Genomic DNA, 23,348 nt, shown 5'->3' on the forward strand with positions numbered 1-23,348 from the left:
CCCTTTCCCGATTTCTAACGGGACCAGGCAGGGATGTCCGCTGTCGCCTCTGCTCTTTGCCTTGACTCTTGAACCCTTCCTACGACATGTCAGACTGAATCCCGGCATTACGGGAGTAGCTATAGGCAACGGTCAATACAAAGTCTCAGCCTACGCTGACGACATGATGTTCTCCCTGACAAACCCAACAACCTCATTACCAAACCTTATGCGGGAGTTCGATTTGTATGGTAGACTCTCGAAACTGAAGATTAATATGACCAAATCGGAAGCGATGGGGGTGGGAATCCCTCAGAATGGGTTGCAGACCCTAAAACAAAATTTTAAACTGAAATGGACAAGCACGGCCCTGACATATCTTGGGACCCGTATACCGCCAAGAATCTCAGATATCTTTAAGCTTAACTTCCCTCCATTGCTCCAAACGGTACAGAAACTACTGGATCAATGGACCACAGGTCTACACTCGTGGTTTGGGAGATGTAGCATCCTTAAGATGACTGTCCTACCCAAATTCACATACCTTTTGCAGGCACTACCCATACGTATTCCGACAGCTTACTTTGGACGGGTGCAGTCGATGTTCGGGACATTCTTGTGGGCAAGCAAACACCCCAGACTCAGTAGATCGATACTCTCCTTGCCTAAAAACTGCGGGGGCCTCGCGGCACCCAATGTGAAGATGTATTACTACGCGGCGCAGTTGAACCGATTGGTGGACTGGTGCCGCCATGGACGGACTAAACTGTGGCCACAGATAGAGCAGGCACAGTGTGACGTACTGTTAAGGGCCGCCCCTTGGAGCCAAACAATGAGACCAAAAGACGTAAAGAATCACCCCCTAATTGGTAACACCATAGAGGTATGCACAAAACTACTCTCGTGGTTCCGCTTGGCATCAGCAGCCTCTCCCTTGCGCCCGATTTTGGGCAACCCATCCTTTACGCCGGGCCTTACAGATGCCAGGTTCTGCGCACTGCGGGACTCAGGTATATTTCAGGCCTCACATTTTGGCGACGCTGGTAGATGGAGAACGGCGACTGAGCTGATGGACCCATTGGGTCAATACGGCCTTGATTTCATGAGAACCAATCAGCTGAGACATTTTTTGAGAACACTCGACCCCCCCTCCGGAGTGGGGCGAAGCTCACGACTTTGGAGGAGGTGTGTATGGAGTCGGAGCCACTGCCGCATGCCCTGTCATTGATGCACACAGTTTTGATCACACCACCGGAAGACTACCAGATCCCAGGCCTAGGTAAATGGGAGAGGGATCTGGAATGTCATTTCACGCCCGCTCAGACAAGACATATACTTAGATTCACGCACAGGTCATCGATTTGTGCAAAGATACAGGAGACTAACTTTAAGCTACTAACGAGATGGTACAGGACCCCGGACCTACTACACCGACTGTTCCCGTCGCTGTCAGACCTCTGCTGGAGATGCCAGGCAGACAGGGGCACACTACTACATATATTCTGGTCCTGCCCACGCCTACAGACATACTGGGGGGAAATCAGGCGCATAACGCAAATGTTTTCGGACCGTACAGTCCGTACAGTCCCGAATAACCCGGCATATTTCCTTCTACACGTAAACGCCACCCCAGCGCGAATATACAAGAAGTCGGTCGTGCGCCACCTGCTGGACGCAGCAAAGGCCTGTGTGCCGCAGTGCTGGAGATCCCCAAACCCACCGACAGTAGCCATGTGGCTGCAGAAAGTGGACGACATCAATGCAATGGAAGACCTGATTCTGACAAAACACGACAGGACCGAACTTTATACCAAGACATGGAGGTTGTGGAACCAATTTAAGTATTCGATGGAGGGTCAGGCCCTCAGGGGTAACCCCTGAATAGTGACAAACAGACACGGTTATCAATGACACCAGGGCGCGGACTACAGGTGAGATCTCCTGGAGTGGATCACCAATACCCGGCTGTTGCCCGAGCTCGCGAACTCCAAGCCCGCGACTTTTTTTTTCTGTTTCCTCTCTATCTGCTAACACTTAGAAAAAAGGAAAATGGAAGGAACTGTGTCCACTGTCCCTCATTGATTTGTTGCACCTCATTAGCCCCGAACCCTAGACAAGAGCCGAGAGGGGATTGTACTGCTGAGGGCGAGGAGCTGGGGCGTTGAAGGGATACACCTTGATATACCTGCTTCCTTATTTGTGACAAATAATGTCCTCGAAATGATGTCTTCCCCTGAATGCATGTTTTTGACGATGTAATCAGTATAATGTACATGTCATGGTTCATGTGGACCGGTTTCTTGCTGTGTATAAATAAACATTTAAAAAAAAAAAAAAAAAAAGTCTAATCCGTGAAGAAATATATGGCAAAGGTGATAAAAGCACAGCACCTTTGCACTATAAAAACTTTTATTGTTATGCTTTGTCATTTGTTATAGCAGACATGGTTGATTATATGGTAGATATTGTAGACTTTTTTTTATGATTCTATATATTTTACTGAGCACAGACAGCACAGGAACTTCCCATACTAATTCTTAGGCCGGGTACTAACGAGCAAACATGTACGGTGAAACCGGTCCGTCGGACCGTTTTCACCGTACATGCCTGCCAGAGGGCTTCTGTACGATGGTTGTACTAACCATCGTACAGAAGTCCGCGCGTAAACATTATGCGGGGCGTGTCCGCGTCGTCGCCGCGATGATGACGCGGCGATGACGCGGCGACGTGGGCGGGCCTGCCATTTAAAGGCTTCCACGCATGCGTCGAAGTCATTCGACGCATGCGAGGGACGGCGGGCGCTCGGACATGTACGGTAGGTCTGTACTGACGACCGTACATGTCCGAGCGGGCAGGATTCCAGCGGACGGTTTTAAAACACGTCCAGGAATATTTGTCTGCTGGGAAAAGGCCCGGCGGGCAAATGTTTGCTGGAATTCGGCCCGCTCGCGCCTACACATTGACCGAACATGTATGCTGAAACTGGACCAGTTTCAGCATACATGTTTGGTCGTGTGTACGGGGCCTAAGTGGAGAAAACTGCTTTTGCAGCTTCTCCAAGTTTAGGTATACCTGGATGGGGCTCTGTAGTTTGGAGATTCCATAGTGCAGGGGTGCCCAACCTTTTGAAGAGCGAGGGCCACTTAAGCGACTTGGTAATCGGTCGGAGCCCACTCTACTCTTTTTTTTTTTTTTACGGATCGGATTGGAGGTAGGTATTTGTTAATGAGCACAAGCCCATTTCCATTTGCTACTCCTTAGAGGTGAATGGAGGGTCCAATTGGGTCGGACTGACTGTGTGAAAGGGGCCTAAGGCTGCTTTTACACTGATGCACTGTCGTTTTTCAGCACCGTGGGTGCAGCACAGTTCACCTGTGGCTTTCCTGCAGGTTAGCTGCACTTTGCCATAGACTTCTATTATATCCTGTATATGTAGTGAACTTTCAGAAAGTGCACCAAACTCGCAGGTAATAGAAGCCTATGGCTCAGTTCAGCTAACCCGCACTGCTCTGCACCTGCGGATCAGTTTGAAAGCCCAGTAACCACTGCAGAACAGAAATGCCCATATATACACTGTAATTTTAGTAATAAACTTACCTTTAATAAGAGTATTCTATTCCATTCCATCCTAGAGCAGGAGGTTGTGGGCCACAACAGAGGGCTCCGTGGGCCACATGTGGCCCCCGGGCTACTGGTTGGGCACCCCTGCCATATGTCTTGTGTAGGACAGGATCTCCAACCTTGTGTCCGGGTTTTGTGCAGGACCAGCAGGGTGTGTGCTCAGGTGTACACAGCCCTTATAATGAAGGTTTAGGAATACTTCAGGGCTCAAAGTTATAGATGGCTCCAACCAAGAGAGACAGGAGGTCTCCAGGAGTCAGAGAGGCTGCAGGAGGCAGTCAGAACATGTTTGTCAGCAAGAAACATTAAACAGGCCTGAGGACTGGGGCTGTGTACTCTGCGTGAAACTCTCTGCTTTGAATAGCCTATTGTCTGTGTGACCAGTGGAAAGAGCAGAGGTACTCCTAAAGAGAGTAGCCAGGTGGGCTAGCATTTTCGTGTGTATTTTTACTGGAGAAGAACCCCTGTGTGGGAAGCATTATGTTATGAACTTTCCATGTGACTTTTAATAAAAGTGGGCTGCCATGCCCTAAAATTGAAGTGCTGATTGACGTGAATCACTTGAAAATGCATCTATCACTGAGCTAATGATCCTCCATGTTACAATAGGTTATAGCACCTAGTGCATAAGCAGTCACTGTCACACTGAACCTGTTATAGAATAAAGCACACATTAAGCTGCTGGCAATCACTGACCTGCACACAAGGCAGGCTGCTGCTCCATACATTCTGAAGAAAAAAAAAACAATTGTATGGATCCTGGGAGTGTTGTGAAAATTTGCCTATACCCAATTAAATGAGGGGAGGTGCTTCCAAAATATACATGCCAAAAAAAAAAAAAAAAACACCAAAGGAAAAAACGCTACCGATTTCAAAACAAAATTGTATTTATTGTACACACATGTAACAAGCAACCATGGCAAAGATGGCAAACCCCTTCCACATATACCCCTCCTCCATGGGTGTCCGCTCCATAGGGCAAGGGGGGGCAATTGACCCCCCCTCGAAAATTGAGAAGGTGTTGAAGAGTCTCGCAGCCTCGGGCTGTCTGAGCAGTCCCGGGCCGGATGCCACACAGGCACCGCGAGCAGAGTGAAGCCGCCTCCCCCTCCAGTGTTTATGTGTACACAGCGGAGGAGAGGGAACCTGCTGCCTGTGCTGTGCTGATGGCTGATCTGAGGTACTGAATGGGATGGGGGAGGGGGGGCCTGTTTGTGCTGAAGGGGGTCTGTACTGAAGGGGGGGTATGTGCTGAAGGGGGGTCTGTGCTTAAAGGGGGTCCGTCTGTGCTGAAGGGGGAGTCTGTACTGAAGGGGGGGTATGTGCTGAAGGGGGGTCTGTGCTTAAAGCGGGTCCATCTGTGCTGAAGGGGGTCTGTGCTTAAAGGGGATCCATCTGTGCTGAATGGGGGGGTCTGTGCAGAATGGGGGGTTGAGGCAGGTAAGGGGGTTATTTGTTTAGGGTGGCGAGGCGGGAGGGGGGTTATTTGTTTAGAGTGGAGAGGCAGGGAGGGGAAATGCAGGAGGGGAAGGAGGGGCGTACTTGGAAACCCTACAGCTGCCAATCACTGCCCTGCACTACAACACCCAGCAGACATACCCTCCCCCCTTTAAAAAGTCATGCAGCAGCTGGTGACTAGGAGTCGAACACCCCCCCCAGTTCGGTTTTGCAGCAGAACACGCGAACAGGAAAACAATTTGTTCGAACACGCGAACACCGTTAAAGTCTATGGAGCACGAACATGAAAAATCAAATATGCTAATTTTAAAGGTTAATATGCAAGTTATTGTCAGAAAAAGTGTTTGGGGACCCGGGTGCTGCCCCAGAGGACATGTATCAATGCAATAAAAAGTAACAAATAATGCTTAAAGTGAAACAATAAAAGTGAAATATTCCTTTAAATTTCCTGTAAAGTAGTGCATATTTCCCATGCTTAGAAAAGTCCCTGCACAAAATGACATTTCTAAAGGAAACCCACCCTCGGTTATAAGGCTTCATTTCCACTGGCGTTTTTACAGCCACTTTTCTGAGCGTTTTTTACAGCTTAAAAACGCCTGTCCATGTTATTCTATGGCATCATACCCACATAGGCGTTTTTGAGCTGCAAATGGCATAGGCGTTTTTGAGCTGTAAAAAAACGCAGGGCCAGGGCGTTCTGAAGCTCCAGAGTAGAGCTGTAAAAACGCCAGACGTTAAAAGACACTCAAAAACACTCAAAATCGCGCGAAAACGCTCAAAAACGCTACCGCGGCATTTTTAAAGCTGCAGCTCACAAAAAAAAAAATTTTTTTTCTTTACAAAATAAACATGGACAGGCGTTTTTAAGCTGTAAAAAAGGCTAACAACAGTGGCTGTTAAAACGCCAGTGGAAATGAAGCCTAAAAGAACTGTAAAACAGCTTACGCGTCATTAAGCCGGGTGCCTCCGGTGCGGGAGGATCGTGCGTTGTTTCTTACTGGAGCGAAAAGCATCGCTGGAGAATGGATCATCACTGGGCATCGAGAATGGATTACAACGCTGGACAGACTGGATTACATCGCTGGAATGGTTTATTTTTTTATTTTTTATTTTTTTTAATAAAGGACTTGTCCCAAGTCGTCTCCTGTCATTTTATTTACATTTTCACACTTTTTCTTTGTGAAATGGAAGGGGTTACCAATTCACATGGGGGGACCGGGATCTGGGAGTCCCCTTTGTTAAAGGGGGCTTCCAGATTCCGAAAAGCCCCCCGCCCGCAGACCCCCACAACCACCGGGCAAGGGTTGTGGGGATGAGGCCCTTGTCCCCATCAACATGGGAACATCCACCCCATGTTGAGGGCATGCGGCCTGGTACAGTTGCGTGCTCCGATAAGGGTCTGGTATGGATTTTTGGTGGGGAACCCCACGCCATTTTTTTTTTATTTTGGTGTGGGCTTCCCCTTAAAATCCATACCAGACCTGAAGGGTCTGGTATGGATTTTTGGGGTGAACCCCACGCCATTTTTTTAAATGGCGCAGGGTTCCTTTTAATATCCATACCAGACCTGATATGGAATTTTGAGGGGACCCCCACGCTTTTTTTTATTTTGGTTCGGGGTTCCGTTTAATATTCATACCAGACCCAAAGGGCCTGGTAATGGGCTAAGGGGGAACCCATGCTGTTTTTTTCAATGACTTTGATCTGTATTGCCAGGACCAGACAATTCATTATAGCCGCGAGTAGTTTTAAATGACTTTTTTTCCTTTTAGAAATATCATTTTGTGCAGGCACTGTTATAAACACAGAAAACATGCGCTAGTTTACAGGCATTACTATAGACACCTCCCAGGTACGAAATTTAAAGGAATACTTCACTTTTATCGTTTCACTTTAAGCATTATTAAAATCACTGCTTCCGAAAAAACAGCAGTTTTTAAAACTTTTTTGCATTGATACATGTCCCTTGGGGCAGGACCCAGGTCCCCAAACACTTTTTATGACAATAACTTGCATATTAACCATTCAAATTAGCACTTTAGATTTCTTCCATAGACTTTTAAAGGGTGTTCCGTGGCTTTTCGAATTTCCCGCGAACACCCCAAATTGTTCGCTGTTCGGCGAACAGGCAATGTTCAAGTCGAACTCATGTTCGACACGAACATATAGCCCATCCCTACTGGTGACACCTAGGAAAAGTCATTATAGGTGGGGGGGGGGGTCTGGCTCAGGGCAGGACATACTACTCACCAGACAGAGCAGTCACCCAGTAGCCATCCGCAGTGGAGCCTGGGGAGAGGAAGCACATCCAAGTGAGCTAAGAGGGAGGGTCGGTGGCAGCGTGGGAGGGGATGGGGCCAGTTGAGGGGAGACAGTATGCGGTACCTGGGACACTTAACCTGTGACACAGCTGTAGCAAATGATATGTATCAACCCTGGATGCAGTGTATGTCAGAGCACAGTCCCCCCCCCCCCCCCTTTGGCGCCCATGTTCAGTGAACACGTTGCACCCATGGATGATACGCCACTGCCATTGTGTCCCTATAGAAAAACATAACACCAGTGCAGCACCCATGTGAATGAGCTCTTAATATCTAACAAGCATTTGCTCATCTGTTTTAAAATGTGTACTATCATGGTGCTGCTCTGCCTTTTTTCAATTCAAATTTGATTTGAAAGGTTTCAAGTTAAAATCAATTAAACAAGTTGTTATAAAAATGCAATTGGCTTAGACTCCAGGGATGGAACCACAAAGGTCTTTATTTTTGAAAAGTTTTACAATTGTATTCATGCTTACATATGGGTGACAATTTGCTGCATGTAAATAAAATGATATTTATAGGAGTGCATAGGTAAAAAAGATACTATCTTCCAAACCAAGAATAACGTTTTTTGTTTATATATTTACTGTATTTATTAGTGTATAACACTCACCTTTTTACCCTGAAAATAGAGGGTAAACTGTGCATGTGTGTTATACGCAGGGGGCTGTGGAAAGTTTTTTTCTTGAAACTTCTCTCTTAAAGTTAGGGTGCGTGTTATACGCCTGTGCGTGATATACACCGATAAATACGGTATATATTATTTTTTGTATACTTGCCATCAGGTTTTTTGCTGTGCTTCTAAAAGATGTGGGTCTTACTCCTAAAACACTGATTTCAAATGGTGCTAGATACATTCATTATTAAATCTAAGTCACCACAAGAAACCAGCTTCTGGGAATAGACTTAATTCTCAGCTTTTCTGATGAGACTGAAGAATTCTGTAAGCCTGTATGAAAAAGAAGGATACATCGTTAGGAATCAGCTATACTTGTATAGTATGTTGGCTTGAAAAAACGATTTTACTTTACAATACTTAGACCATGACAAACAATGCATGAACTTGAATTATCCTTACATTACAAATCATGAAACATACATTTTTTAAAGCAGAACCCCAGGAACTGCAGCACTATTTTAAAACATGCTGGCTTATAAGGAGTTAAAGCTGCACTGCGAGAATACAGCCACCTTCTAATATGTTCTGGTTTACTATGGGTTAAGATCAACCAGGTTCATGCTACCTTGTGGACTTATCGCTTTTATTTACAATTGAACTAACAGTTTTACTGAGAGCTGGGTGTACAGCTATCATTATACTGCAAGTGGTCTGACAGGAGAGACGCTGCTTTCTTACACACCCCTCCTTGTCCATTCACATAAGGTTTTATATTTTGTAAATGGGTTCACATAATACAAAGGGCTCTGCTAAATAGGAACAATTAAACAAAGTCAGGACTAAGCAAACTTTTTGTGATCAAAGAAAATATAAAAATGCAGCGTTATAAAAAAGTATATAAGATATCAATGTGTAAAGTTCATAAATTAGATTTCATAATTCCTAAACTGTGCCAAATCTTCAAACTTTTCAAATAGCTGACCCACTTACCTAAAGTCTGAGCTGCCCAATGAATTGACCATGCATGTAAAACTCCCTTAAATGTATCAGATCTCCTCTGGATAACTGGAACTCTGGGTATAACAGGAAAGAAAGAAGACCATATAGTGTGATATCTGCAATGAGTACCACGCCCATGTGTACAATGCCACACTCCAAGTGAAAAGCATGAAAACCATGACCACCAAAGCCCCAGCCTCCACCCACATGTAATGCGCACTCTCCTCCGCATATGCTGCCAGGTGACTGTGCAGCAACAGAGCTTGTGTGGATAGAAATCAATGATGTCCTTCTAAAATCCTCCAGGGGGCAACACTCGAGTTTAAAGTCCGTCACATAAACAATAAACAGAAAGGTTCCATTAGGTGTAGTATTTATTGTAAAACAAAGGTGCACGGATAAAACAAGAACATCATTTAAAAGCATGAATAAAACAAACCGCCAGCACTCCATTTAACCCCGCCACTGGGACCTCCAATATGGCAGCTTGACGTCATGCGTCTAGCTCCACCCAATTAATTTTGCACTAGAGTGCAAACTTGTGGGTCTCTAGTGACTGGGCTAGTGAGCATGGTTATGTAGCCTACCACTGACAAAATGGCGTCAGTGTAATTTTCGATCCTGCACCATTTTGTTGGCGACACCTTATGCCTTCCTGTCTAACGCCATTTTGTTGGTGACTGGATGACCAAATGTAAATAATAGACGTCACGGCTGTATAAGGGCCAGAAATACAAAAGAACAGTGTTCATCTACAAATATTCTGCCATTCACAACTTCACATGCGTGATGCAAGGGACGCCAACGGCCTCCATTAAGTTGTAGCCTGTGAGCAGAAGTTTATACAGTGGATATATCTAATAATAAAAAAAACATTAGTAATATGGATTATAAAAATAAAAATTTGAAAATAAAGTATGATCTAAATCAAAAATCAAGGCACCAACAAAATAAAGATAAATCTAACGTAAGGACGCAATGACAAATCAGTGGTAAGCTGAAAAACCTTTACAGATAATGCATCGTATAAATTAACCATATATAATACAAGTATATCTGTCCCCCTAAAGGTTAACTATTAACTCACATGTAAAGTGCATTATGTAAAGTTAAAAAGTTAAAGTTATAAAATATTTAAAAAAAAAATGTACATAGTTACCCCCTAGAAAGAATATTACAAAATAAAATTGAATTAAAAAAACCCTATATGTACAGGATACATAGAGGGAAACAAGATATATACAGTATATGCTTGTATAAAAAAGAAGAATATTGATATTGATGAAAAGAATACGATAGCTAGTTGGTGTCAATGAAACAATTGACATCCCAGTCAATGCTATGACCATATGGGGAATATGATTTCAATTAATATAGCCAATACATTTCTATTTGAGAAATTTCTCTGGTGGGATTGCACCCTCTCCAGTGTGGAGGTAATTTGGCTATGCCTGTAAATTTAAAACAGCTTGGATCTCGGTTGTGGAATTTATGGAAATGCATAGAGAGGCTATGTTTGGTGTATCCTATTCTGATATTGTACAAATGTTCCTTGAGACGGTCATGCAGTCTTCTGGTTGTCCAGCCCATATATTGCATTTGGCACGAACATTACAGAAGATAAATTACGTGTTTCGTCTCACAAGAAAAACAACAATTAATTGGGTATTCCTTTCCTGTTTTTTGTGATGAGAAAGACTGAATCTTCCTTAAATGTTGTCTACCAACCTTGCAGTTACAGCAGTTACAAGGGTAAAAATCTTTTATATTATCAAAAAAAGTGGCACGTAGGCGGGGATTAATTACATTTGGTGCCAAACGGTCATGTAAATTGGAAGTTTTTCTAAAAATAATTTCAGGATTTTCTGGTAATGATTTATTAAGGACTGGATCTGCTCTCAGTATATCCCATCTATTTTTAATAATTTGTTTGACATGGCAAAATTGTGAGGAAAAATAAGTAATAAAAGGGCAAAACTTTTTCTTCTCATCAGTTAAACTCTTTGAAGCCAATAGCAACTTTCTGTCCAGTTTCCTTACAAGTTCAATCGTATTATCGATAATAGGCTGTCAGGTCTGGGCTTTCAGCCCTTCATTTTCTGTGCTCATGTTGTTCAGCTGTTGGTTAATTGCCAGTACTCATCGTTCCATATTGGCTCACCTGTTTATTATATCCTGCTCATCAGTCAGGCCCACAGCCAGCCCTTTCTGCCTATTTAAACTGCCTGGTTCTATTCTTCAATGCCTTCACCTTGGTCAACATATCTAGAGAATTTCTGCTGTGTTCCTGTTCTGGTTCCTGATCCTGTCTGCTGCCTCTGACTATGCTGATCTTTGGCTTCCTGATTTTCTGGCTTGTTCTGATTACCCGATTTGGCTACCGAACTCTGGCTATGTTTTGACTACGTTTACTAGTTGTACCATATTTACCATTTTATTAAAAGGTGTGATTTTTACTGCATTTTCTGTCTCTGTCTGTTTCATTGTTCCTGACATCTACATTTTAGGACTATTGATTGTTCCATGTAATCTACCTCTGTGTTGCAATTCTGCTTCATCCTTGGCCTTTTAGAATATTATTAAACCATGCGGGATGGTGGCAACTAGTAAATGGAATATAACTATTCCTATCAGTGGGCTTGAAATAGGCTTTATAAAAAATGTGCCTGTCTTAAACCATCAATGTTGTATCTGATATGTTTACTTCCATTTTACATAAAGGTTAGTTGTATATTTTGATCATTCAAATTGATTATAGACATGAATTCTCTGTTTTATCCCCCTTCCATATAAACAGAATATAGTCTATACAGCGCTTATAAAACGCCAAATTGTCTCACCGATTACCGTATATAACTTTCAATTCCCATCTGAAAGACCCTGCATGTCTCCTCTGTATTTCACTGAATGTTTTGCATTGCAGATCGCATTGCAAAACATCTTACACTGGAAAATCGAGCCAGGGACACCGAGAACGTGACCAGGGTCACTGCAAGGAGGGGAGGAGAGCAGATGTGTATCCGCTCTTCTCCTTCCCCCTACAAACCGGCACCTGCCATGACTGTTTCCCGGGCCCACAGATGGGCAAGCGGAGCCTGGTAAGAATGGCGGGAGTGGATTTAAAAAAAAAAAAAAGTAGAGGAGGTTGGGAGTATAAATACACAAGATAATTCAGTAATAGAAAAAAATAAAGTTTTATTTGACTGCCTTAGGCAGTATTATCTAAAATTACAAAACTATTTAAAACAAAGTACAGTTTCTTATTTTAAAGTCGGGGTTGCCTACGCATTTCGCAGACAATTACGCTTTGTCAGGGCCTTAAGGATAGCACAAGAAAACATCATATAGCATTATTAATAATAAGATTTAAATTGATTTAAATCTTATTATTTATAATGCTATATGATGTTTTTTTGTGTTATCCTTAAGGTCCCTGACAAAGCGGAATTGCACACCCCGAAGTTAAAATAAGAAACTGTCCTCTATTTTTAATTGTTTTGTAATTTTAGATAGTACTGCCTAAGGCAGTCAAACATTATTTGTTTTCTATTTTTCTATTACTGTAGTATCTTGTGTATTTATAGTCCACTGAGGCACAATCAAAGTCCCACCCTACCCTTTTTTTTAAATCCACTTACATATCTTTTGGGGATGGTGCCTCTGTAGGAGTTCAATTATTTCACGCTCACCCCAAACCCTACACACAAGCATGGCGGGAGTGCACGAGCGGAAGGTGCCAGTACCAGGGGTAAGCCACCTGAATGCTCTCACCTGACAGGCAGGAGTCTGTCAGTTGTTTCATTGACACCAGCTAGATGTATTATTTCATCAATATACTTCTTTGTCAAACAAACATATATATCTTGTTTTCCTCTAGGTATCCTGTACATATAGAGAGTTTTTAATGAAATTTTATTACATTTCTTATTTTTCTTTCCGGGGGGGGGGGGGGGGGGGGGGGGGTTAAGTACATGATAAGATTTTTTTGTAATATTTTATAACATCATTTTTTCCTTTATATAATGCACTTTACATGTGAGGTCATAGCTTGCCCTTAGGGGAGAGAGAGATACTTGTATCATATATGGTCAATTTATACGATGCATTATATATAAAGGTTTTGCAGCTCACCACTGAGTTATCATTGTGTCCTTACATTCGATTTATCTTAATTTTTGGCGCCTTGATTGTTGATTCAGATCATACCTTTTTATTTTATAATTTTTATTTTTATAATCCATATTACTAATGGGTTATTTATTATTACATATATTCGCTGTATAAAGTTCTCTTCATAGGCTTCAACTTAATCCCTTGCATCATGAAGTGAACGCCAGAATATTTGTAGACGAACACTGTGTTTTGTATTTCTGGCCCTTATACATACAGCCATGATGTCTATTATATACTTTTGGTCATCCAGTAACCAACATAAAGGCACTGGACTGGAAGTCATAAGGTGTCGCTACATAACCATGATCACTAGAGGTCCCTGAGGATGCACTCTAGGGCAAATCGTGTTGGGTTGAGCAAGTGCTGGCAGTTTGTTTTGTATTCATGATTTTAAATGATGCTCTGGTTTTATCCGTGCACCTTTGCTTTACAATATATAATATACTATATGCATCTTTTAAGTTTTTTGTTTATGGTGTGAGATGAACTTTAAACTTGAGTGTTGCTCCCTGGAGGATCTTAGAAGGACATCATTGATACCTGCATTTCTAGCCACACAGGCTCTATTGCTGCACAGTCACCTGGCAGCATATACAGCGATAAGTGTGCATTAAATGTTGGGTGGAGGCTGGTGCTTTGGTGGTCATGGTTTTCACACTTTTTACTTGGAGTGGCATTGTACACACAGCTGTGGTACTCATTGCAGATTTGTAGAAATGTCACACTATATGAGTGTAGCTTTTGGTTAGGATTAGGTAAATTTGGGCAGGCATGGCTAGTCGCCAGGCCTGTTTGCTTTGATTGGGTCTGGGCTAGGAGTGGCTCAGAGTAGCAGCTGGCGATTTACAGGCAGCATCACTGAGACCTCCCACTTCTTTCCGGTCTGGGGGGTGATCTTGGGCCGGGGGTCGGGTGCAGTTGGGACTATTTCCAAGAACACATGGAGAGGACCTGGACCGGAAGCACAAGAGAGAGAAAGGAGAGGACAGCGGGAGAGAGCACTTTGTGCTAACTGTGCCCGGAAAATTAGAGAGGAAGCAATGTGCTGAAGGAGAAAGACCTGCAGATTAGAGAGGAAGCAATGTGCAGGAGGAGAAATGGAGTGTATATACTGGAGTGTATATAGTCGTCCCAAGCAAGTTCTAACAATTATCCTGGGCATCCCATATTTTCTTACCCCATTCAAGTTCAATCAGGGTGACAGACTATCCAACATTTCAGCAGCCTCTACAGTTATTCCAGATCTGATGCACTTAAGTGAGCAGCCCGGCGACTGAGTTATTCTTCTTTTTATAGCGCTGCAAGTGGGAGCTGATACCAGAAGGTCCAGCATCAGAACTTTAGCAATAGCTGTATTCCTGGCTCGCAATAAAAATGTTATTGTAAACTTAGGAGATAAGTCCACAAGGTGCCAACCACATCCTAGGACTTAACATACAGTAATCCAGCACATTTTAGAAAGTGTCTTAAATCAGGGAGTTCAGTGTATGTCACTATTGATGAGTCGAACACCCCCTGATTCGGTTCGCATCCAGAACATGCGAACAGACCGAAAGTTTGCGCGAACATTCGAACACCGTTAAAGTCTATGGGACTCGAATGTGAGAAATCAAAAGTGCAAATTTTAAAGGCTAATATGCAAGTTATTGTCCTAAAAAGAGTTTGAGGCCCCCGGGTCCTGCCTCAGGGGACATGTATCAATGCAAAAAAAAATAAAAATTTAGTTTTTCGGGAGCAGTGATGCTTAAAGTGAAAAAATAAAAGTGAAATATTTCTTTAAATATCGTACCTGGGGGTGTCTATAGTATGCCTGTAAAGTGGCGCGTGTTTCCTGTGTTTAGAACAGTCCCTGCACAAAATTACATTTCTAAAGGAATAAAAGTCATTTAAAACTACTTGCAGCAATAATGTCGGGTCCTGGCAATATGGATGAAAACAACGGCATGGGTAACCCCCCAACCCATTACCAGGCCCTTTGAGTCTTGTGTGGATATTAGGCCTCATGCACACTGGACGTTTTTAGACGTTTTTACAGCAGCTGTTTTTGGCAGTAGACGTTTTTTTCTACAGTCAATAAACTCTCCATCATGTTATCTTATGTGTCCATGCACACATAGGCTGTTATTAGCAGTTTTGGGAAGTGGCGTTTTTGAGCAGTAAAAAAAAAAACTAGTGGGTAAAAACGCTCAAACGCTGAAAAACGCTATTGAAAAAACATTTAAAAAAGCTGAAAAACTCACTGCAAAGCTACTGGTGTTTTTTATTACGTTATTTTAATGTCCAGTGTGCATGAGGCCTTAAGGTGAGCCCTGCACCCAAATTATAAAAAGAAAAGGCGTGGGGCCCCCAGACCCTATATACTCTGAGCAGCAGTATACAGGCGGTCCAAATAAGACAGGGACTGTAGGTTTGTTCTTAAGAATCTGTTTGTAATTTGAAACAGGTACATTTTGTAAGTGTGGCTCCAGCCGATTTTTAAGCTTTTTGGATAACATAGGGAAGGGTAATCATCACCCCTGTAACATTTGTTTTGCTGTCTGTGACCCTGTTCAGAAGATTTCACCTCACTTTCTGTCCCAATGACAATTGGATTTAGAAAATTTGGGGTTTTTAGGGAAACAGGGATTGGTGATAAAGCATATTAACTCTTACAGTAGAGAATTTCCCTTCCTAGGGGTATATTTCCTCTCACTTCCTGTTGTCTCCCTCCGTTTGTAAGTAGGAATCATTTGTAAGTCGGATGTTTGAAAGTAGGGGACCGCCTGTCCTATATACTCTACAGAAATTTGGGTCTTAGGTGTTGGTGGTACCAGAATACTGTAAGCCCTCACAGTTACTCTTGGTGGGCGCTGGAACGGACCCTTCTGTGAAATATTATATCAAGAATTGTAATTTCATGCCCCTGTTGAACAGGGGTAGAAAAATTGGGCCTTTGGTGGTGGTGCCACAACACTGTAAGACCTCACAGTTACTCTTGGTGGGGCGCAGGAACGAGCCCTGCTGCAAAATATTACAGCAAAAATTGCAATTACTCACCCCTGTTGAACAGTGGCAGAAAAATATATATATATTAAATGCACTGCAGCTCACTGAGTCACCTGCCTGCCTGAAGTATATTAGAAACAGTACACCAGGAACGGTCTGCAGTAAGATCTAGCTAAACTGGATACAGTGTGTATATATATATATATATATATATATATATATATATATATATATATATACACATATATATATATATATATATATATATATATATATATAAATATATATATATATATACACACACACACACACACAAAGCCTGGATGTATATATATATATATATATTTATATATATATATATATATTAAATACACTGCAGCTGAGCTAACTGAATCGCTTGCCTGCTCAAACTAAATGAAACTCTCTCTGTCTCTCTCTCTCAACAACGCCACCAACACACTACACACGGCCAACGTGCAGGCGGCCTTACATGTGGGGTGTGGACTTAACCCCCTGAGCCATAATTGGTTTAAAGGCACCCTGCCTTTGGCCAATTATGGCTCTCTTTGCTGACTACGCTGTGATTGGCCAAAGCATGCAGGTGATAGTGCATGCTTGGACAATCATCAGCCAGCAAGATAGATGCAGATAGATGCAATTAATGAGGGAAACAAACTTAGAAACTGGTGGCCGGTAGAAATGCTGTATCCTGGCCTAGGCCAACAAGGCCCAGGCCTAGGGCAGCACTTTGCAGGGGGGCAGCACAGAAAGTGTCCCCGCTGGCTTGTGCTACACTGTTGGTGTAACGTAAGCTGTTTCTAATTTTGACTGTCCTATCATCCTGGACCACAAACCTTCCTCACTGTGCTATATGTTTTCTGCTGTACAATTGGCATGGTTATATCTTCTTAGTCCTCTCTTTTTTTGGAGAGATTTTCCTTCACTTTCTGCCCCATAGCTAAACAGGAAGTGATAGGAAATCTATGCAAATTAAGGGAATCCATCCCCCCCCCCCCCCCAGGCATTGAGAACTAGTGTCCCCACTCGAAAATGTCAGGGTGGGTTTTAAACAGAAAGGGGTGTAGTTTTGACAGGAAGGGGGTGGGTCATATTTAAATTAGGGGGTGCACGAGTTTAGTCAGGCCAAGGGCACCACAAAACCTAAATACACCACTGGCCGGTAGTTTGGCAGGCTGCCAAACTACTGGCCACCAGTTGCTGAGTTTGTTTTCCTCTTAGGGTGTGGGTACTTTCGGTGTGGGATTTACATCCTTCACTTCAGTTCTGGTTCCTTGCGGCTTCCCACTGGTTTCTATCTCCCCGCGCTTACACCGCTCCCGGGGGGAAGTCTGGTGGCATAGTTGGCACTTTATGCATTTATTCATCTACTTTTATGGACATTCTATTTTGAAGTATCTTTTATAAATTCAGAGTAACATACTCACCTATATATATTTATCTTTTGACTAATTTACAAAAAGTCATCTATACCATGCTAATAGGCCAGGAGTCTTTCATTAATTGCATCTATCTGTGCTTCTCCCGAAATAGCGAGACTCCTCTTGCAAAATGCGTTGAGACCTAGCACAGCTATCCCAGACTACTGACAGTCATTTCTATGACATATCCAGGTCTCATGGAAAGGTTCATTACATGAATGTAAACCAGGCCCCTTTTTGCGATTCGGTACTGCGTCGCTTTAAATGACAATTGCGCGGTCGTGCGACGTGGCTCCCAAACAAAATTGGCGACCTTTTTTTCCCACAAATAGAGCTTTCTTTTGGTGGTATTTGATCACCCCTGCGGTTTTTATTTTTTTGAAAAAAATTATATATTTTTTACTTTTTGCTATAATAAATATCCCCCGAAAATATATAAAAAAAAACTTTTTTTTCCCTCAGTTTAGGCCGATACGTATTCTTCTACCAATTATTGGTAAAAAAAAAATCGCAATAAGCGTTTATCGATTGGTTTGCGCAAAATTTATAGCGTTTACAAAATAGGGGATAGTTTTATTGCATTTTTATTAATCATTTTTTTTTTACTACTAATGGCAGACGATCAGGGAACAGACGATCAATGACACTGCCACAACGAAGAACAGGGAAGTTGTGTTTACACACACCTCTCCCCGTTCTTCAGCTCCGGTGACCGATCGCAGGACACCTGCGGCGATCGGGTCCGCGGGTCCCACGGGCCCGATCACGGATCTTCGGACCGGGTCGCGAGCGCCCACGGCTGGGCTTAAGGAATCACGTATGGGTACGGGTACGGGTACGTGATTGTGCCCAGCCGTGCCATTCTGCCGACGTATATCGACGTGAAGTGGTCCTTAAGTGGTTAAATTAATTATTTATACATTTAACCTGAGGTGTGCTCTTTATTTATACATTTTACCTGAGGTGTGCTCCCATGGGCAATTTTGTTTTTTGTTGTGTGCATACTATTGGGGACTGGGTATCACCTCCACCCATCTCATACCAGCTCTATTCTCTTTGTTCTGTTACACAATAGCCACTCTGACTGCCCCTCCCCCTGCTGTCCAATGACAGAATCCTTTTTATTTTGTAAATGGGTTCACATAATACAAAGCCTTCCATAATTGGGCAAGAGGAGATAAGGAGCAGGCAGCAGTTGCAACTGATTCTGCAGCCGCTGTATCAGAAACACTAAGGTCCAGTGTCAGAGCATGGAAAAAGAGACAAGTTTGCGAAGTGGCACTTCATTGGACTTAACCTCTTATAATGTAAATCAGTAGATAGAATTGCTGCAAATTCCTGGAGTTCTGCTTTAAAGTTGAACCAAAACACACACATCGATGCAGCTCCGTATTCATTTTTTTTAATGCAACCAGTGTTAGTACCTAAATGTGACCTGGTATAAGCCTCTTGACGTCTACAGAATAGCAGTAAGGGTAAGGAAGAAACAGCACAAGAGCCAATTGGGTATTCTGCAGTGCAAGTAGTATGCTAATAGGAGAAGAAAGCATTGTGACACAAACAGGAGCTCATCAGTGGCTGGTAATGCCTGGGTGCGGTGACATCACTCATAGGCTCCTATGGCCCATCAGTTGTGGGCACTCACTCCTCACCCCTGCAGCTGCTGCTGGCTGATGAAAGAGAGCCGGATCACATAACCAGAGCGGAGTGGCCTGAAAATAGGCAAGTATACAAATCTTTCTTACACAGGGTAGTCAGAATAGGTGTCAAGAAGCAGGAGGAAGCATTTTTAAAAGTTCTACATTAAATTCAATTTTGAAATTATTAGCATCTCTTACTTTGCTGAACTTTTTTAAATTGAAACTAAGGCTACATTCACATTAACCTACTGTGTTTGGTTTATTTAAATGTAGGAAATTATTTGAGAAGTATAAACACACGTTTGGACTTACCAGCTCAAAGGAGTTGTTTTTTCGAATTCGGATTTTCAAATTTTCAAATTTCAAATTTTTGAATTTCCGAATTTTCTAACTTTGAATTTTGGAATTTCCGATTTTCATTTTTTGGAATTTCCGAATTCTCGGATTTTGGAATTTCAGAATTTCGAATTTCAGAATTTTTGGATTTTGGTATTTACAATTTTCTAACTTCAAATTTCGGATTTTGGAATTTTCAAATTTTGAATTTTCAAATTTCAGAATTTCAAATTTCTCGGGCCAGGACCCGAGAAGAGGAGGACCTGGGCTGCAGAAGAGGAGGATCCAGGCTGCTCTGCGCAAATCCATTACACAGAGCAGGTAAATATAACATGTTTTTTATTTTTATTGAAAAAAACAAGACTTTACAATCACTTTAAGTTCTCATGCACATGCATTCACATGCATTTACGTGCTCTTGGATGTGTTGAGATGTGTTTAGAGTATATATGTTGTGAACTTCCTTGAAAGCATAGAATATTTTTTTCTTTAAAAACAACTAAACTGAATGGCCCAGATTCACGTAGGGCGGCGTAACTTTAATCGGGCGTAGCGTATCGTATTTACACTACGCCGCCACAACTTAGAGAGGCAAGTGCAGTATTCACAAAGCACTTGCGTCCTAAGTTACGGCGGCGTGGCGTAAATGTGCCGGCGTAAGCGTGCCTAAATCAAATGAGGAAGAGGTGGGCGTGTTTTATGTAAACTAATCATGACCCCGCGTAAATGACGCTTTTTACGAGTGGCGCGTGCGAGCGCATGCTCAGTATCACGTAAAATTTTCAAAGTAGATTGCGCCCGCTCAATGCTTAGTTGACGTGAACGTAACCTACGCCCAGCCCCATTCACGGACGACTTACGCAAACAACGTAAAATACGACGCTGTTCGTACGTTTCCGACGTCCATACCTAACATGACTTACCCCTGCTTTATGAGGGGTAACTTTACGCCGGCGTATGTCTTACGTAAACAACGTATCTTGATACGCCGGGCGCACGTACGTTCGTGAATCGGCGTTCCAAATTCAAAAATTGGAAAAACGTAAATTCAAATTCAAATTTAAAAAACTCAAAATTCGAAAATCCGAAAATTTGGAAATGACAAAATTCGAAAATCGGAAATTCCAAAATTTGTTAGAAAATTCGGAAATTCCAAAATTTGTTAGAAGATTCGGAAATTCAAAAATTTGAAATTCGGAAATTCAAAAATTTGAAATTCGGAAATTCAAAAATTTGAAATTCGGAAATTCCAAAATTTGAAATTCGGAAATTCCAAAATTTGAAATTCAAAAATTCCGAAATTCGAAGTTAGAACATTTGAAATTCCAAAATCCGAAAATTCAGAAATTCGGAAACTCGAACGTACATTCGTGAATCGGCATATCTAGCTAATTTGCATATTCTACGCGAAAATCTATGGAAGCGCCACCTAGCGGCTAGCGTAAATATGCACCCTAAGATACGACGGTATAGGAGACTTACGCCGCTCGTATCTAGGCAACTGTGAGGCGTATCTGATTCTATGAATCAGGCGCCGAGTTGCGACGGCCCGCATTCGGAGTTACGACGGCGTATCTGGAGATACGCCGTCGTAACTCCTTTGTGAATCTGGGCCAATGTGTCTAAATACAGGTAAACACACAATATAAATGATATATTTTAAAATCGATACATGCATTTATATGGATCACATGCACTCATATAAACACATATAAATGCATGTATGTCATTGCCAGGTTGAATGAGGCCTAAGATGAGGTAATTTATACCATGGATTTGCGAGCCTGTATGGGTAGTGTATATTGGTTAAAATAAGTTGACGTGTATTTTTGTTAACCTTGCTAACTATGGGCCAGATCCACAAAGAGCCGCCGTAACTTAAATATTCTGATTTAAGTTACACTGCCGCAAAATTTCTACCTAAGTGCCCGATCCACAAAGCACTTACCTAGAAATTTTCGGCTGTGTAACTTAAATCCGTCCGGCGCAAGGCGTTCCTATTTTCATGGGGTGAGTCCCATTTAAATTAGGCGCGCTCCCGCGCCGGACGTACTGCGCATGCTCACGACGTCATTTTCCCAACGTGCATAGCGCGATTTTACGTTACGCCGAGTTTTGTGAATCGTGCCGGGCAAAAAAAGTTGCGTCGAAAAAAATAAAATACGGAAAAAAAAAAAAAAAAAATAACAGCGTCGCGGGTAAGAAGGGTCTACTTTTACAAGGTGTAAACAGTTTACGCTTTGTAAAAGCAGCCCTAATTTTACACATGCAACTTAATACTTACGGAGAAAAAACGAAGCGTAAAAGCTTTGTGGATCTCCGTAAGTGCTAATTTGCATACCCGAAGCGGCATTTCGACTCGAAATGCCCCCAGCGGCGGATGCGGTACTGCATCCTAAGATCCGGCAGTGTAAGTCCCTTACACATGTCGGATCTTCTGCCTATCTTTTGGAAACTGATTCTGTGGATCAGTTCCAAAGATAGAAACAGGGATACGACGGCGTATCAGTAGATACGCCGGCATATCCCTTTTGAGGATCTGGCCCTATGTCTATCCATAGTTGGCCTTTTCAGCTAGATTGAAAATTCCCTGAAGGGTTCAATGAATGAAGTATACATGTGCAATTCGATTAGTTCCAAATTCCCTTTTTTAATGAATTTTGACAAATTCATTACGAAATTTACAAATTTCGGATTTAGAAATTTTGGAAATTCGAAATTTTGGAAGTTCGAAATTTAGAAAATTCTGAAATTCTAAGTTTCGGGAATTCGTAAATTCCAAAATGGGGAAATTCAAAATTTCGGAAGTTCCAAATTAAAAAATTAGAAAAACGTAAATTCAAATTCAAATTGAAAAAACTCAAAATTCGAAAATCCGAAAATTTGGAATCGACAAAATTCGAAAATCGGAAATTCCAAAATTTGTTAGAAATTTTGGAAATTCAAAAATTTGAAATTCAAAAATTTGAAATTCAAAAATTTGAAATTCAAAAATTTGAAATTCGGAAATTCAAAAATTTGAAATTCGGAAATTCAAAAATTTGAAATTCGGAAATTCAAAGATTTGAAATTCGGAAATTCAAAGATTTGAAATTCGGAAATTCAAAGATTTGAAATTCGGAAATTCAAAGATTTGAAATTCGGAAATTCAAAGATTTGAAATTCGGAAATTCAAAAATTTGAAATTCAAAAATTCCGAAATTCGAAGTTAGAAAATTTGAGATTCCAAAATCCGAAAATTCCGAAATTCGGAAACTCGAAAAATTTGAAGTTAGACAATTTGAAATTCCAAAATCTGAAAATTCCAAAATCAAAAAAACGGAAATGAGAAAATTTGGATATTTGGAAATTCTAAAATCCTTAAGTAAAAATGAAAATCTGAAATAACTAACTAATAATAAGATAACTATTACTAACTATTAATTAATAGGTATTGGAATTTCCTTTCAAATTCGGCTGTGAACATAACGAATAAGAATTTATCCGAAGTTCCGAATTATCCAAAATAACGAATGCCACATCTAAACAAATGGAACGTAACGATATAATAAAAATAATCAATTATAATAATTTAAAAAAATGTATTATTATTATTTATTATTCATTTTTTCCATTCCCATTTGTTCAGATGCGGCATTCATTATTTCAGATAATTGCTAACTTCAGATAAATTTGCATTTGGTACATTCACTAACAGCCAAATTTGAAAGAAAATTCCAATACCTATAATTTCATAGTTATTATTTGTTAGTTATTGTTTCGAATTTTACAGATTTTC

At 41.7% G+C, this 23,348-nt stretch overlaps 1 long non-coding RNA gene across 1 annotated transcript in view; it reads right to left on the minus strand.

Annotated features, from left to right (window-relative positions):
• Window positions 1-8,076: 8,076 nt before the first annotated feature.
• LOC120927099 overlaps window positions 8,077-23,348 on the minus strand; it is a 36,374-nt gene continuing 21,102 nt past the window's right edge. Inside the window, exon 4 of the long non-coding RNA XR_005747031.1 lies at window positions 8,077-8,328. This is a non-coding gene — a long non-coding RNA (uncharacterized LOC120927099). The remainder of the gene's footprint in view (window positions 8,329-23,348) is intronic.

Source organism: Rana temporaria, chromosome 2, assembly GCF_905171775.1.
Source record: "Rana temporaria chromosome 2, aRanTem1.1, whole genome shotgun sequence".
NCBI classification, from domain to species: Eukaryota; Metazoa; Chordata; class Amphibia; order Anura; family Ranidae; genus Rana; species Rana temporaria.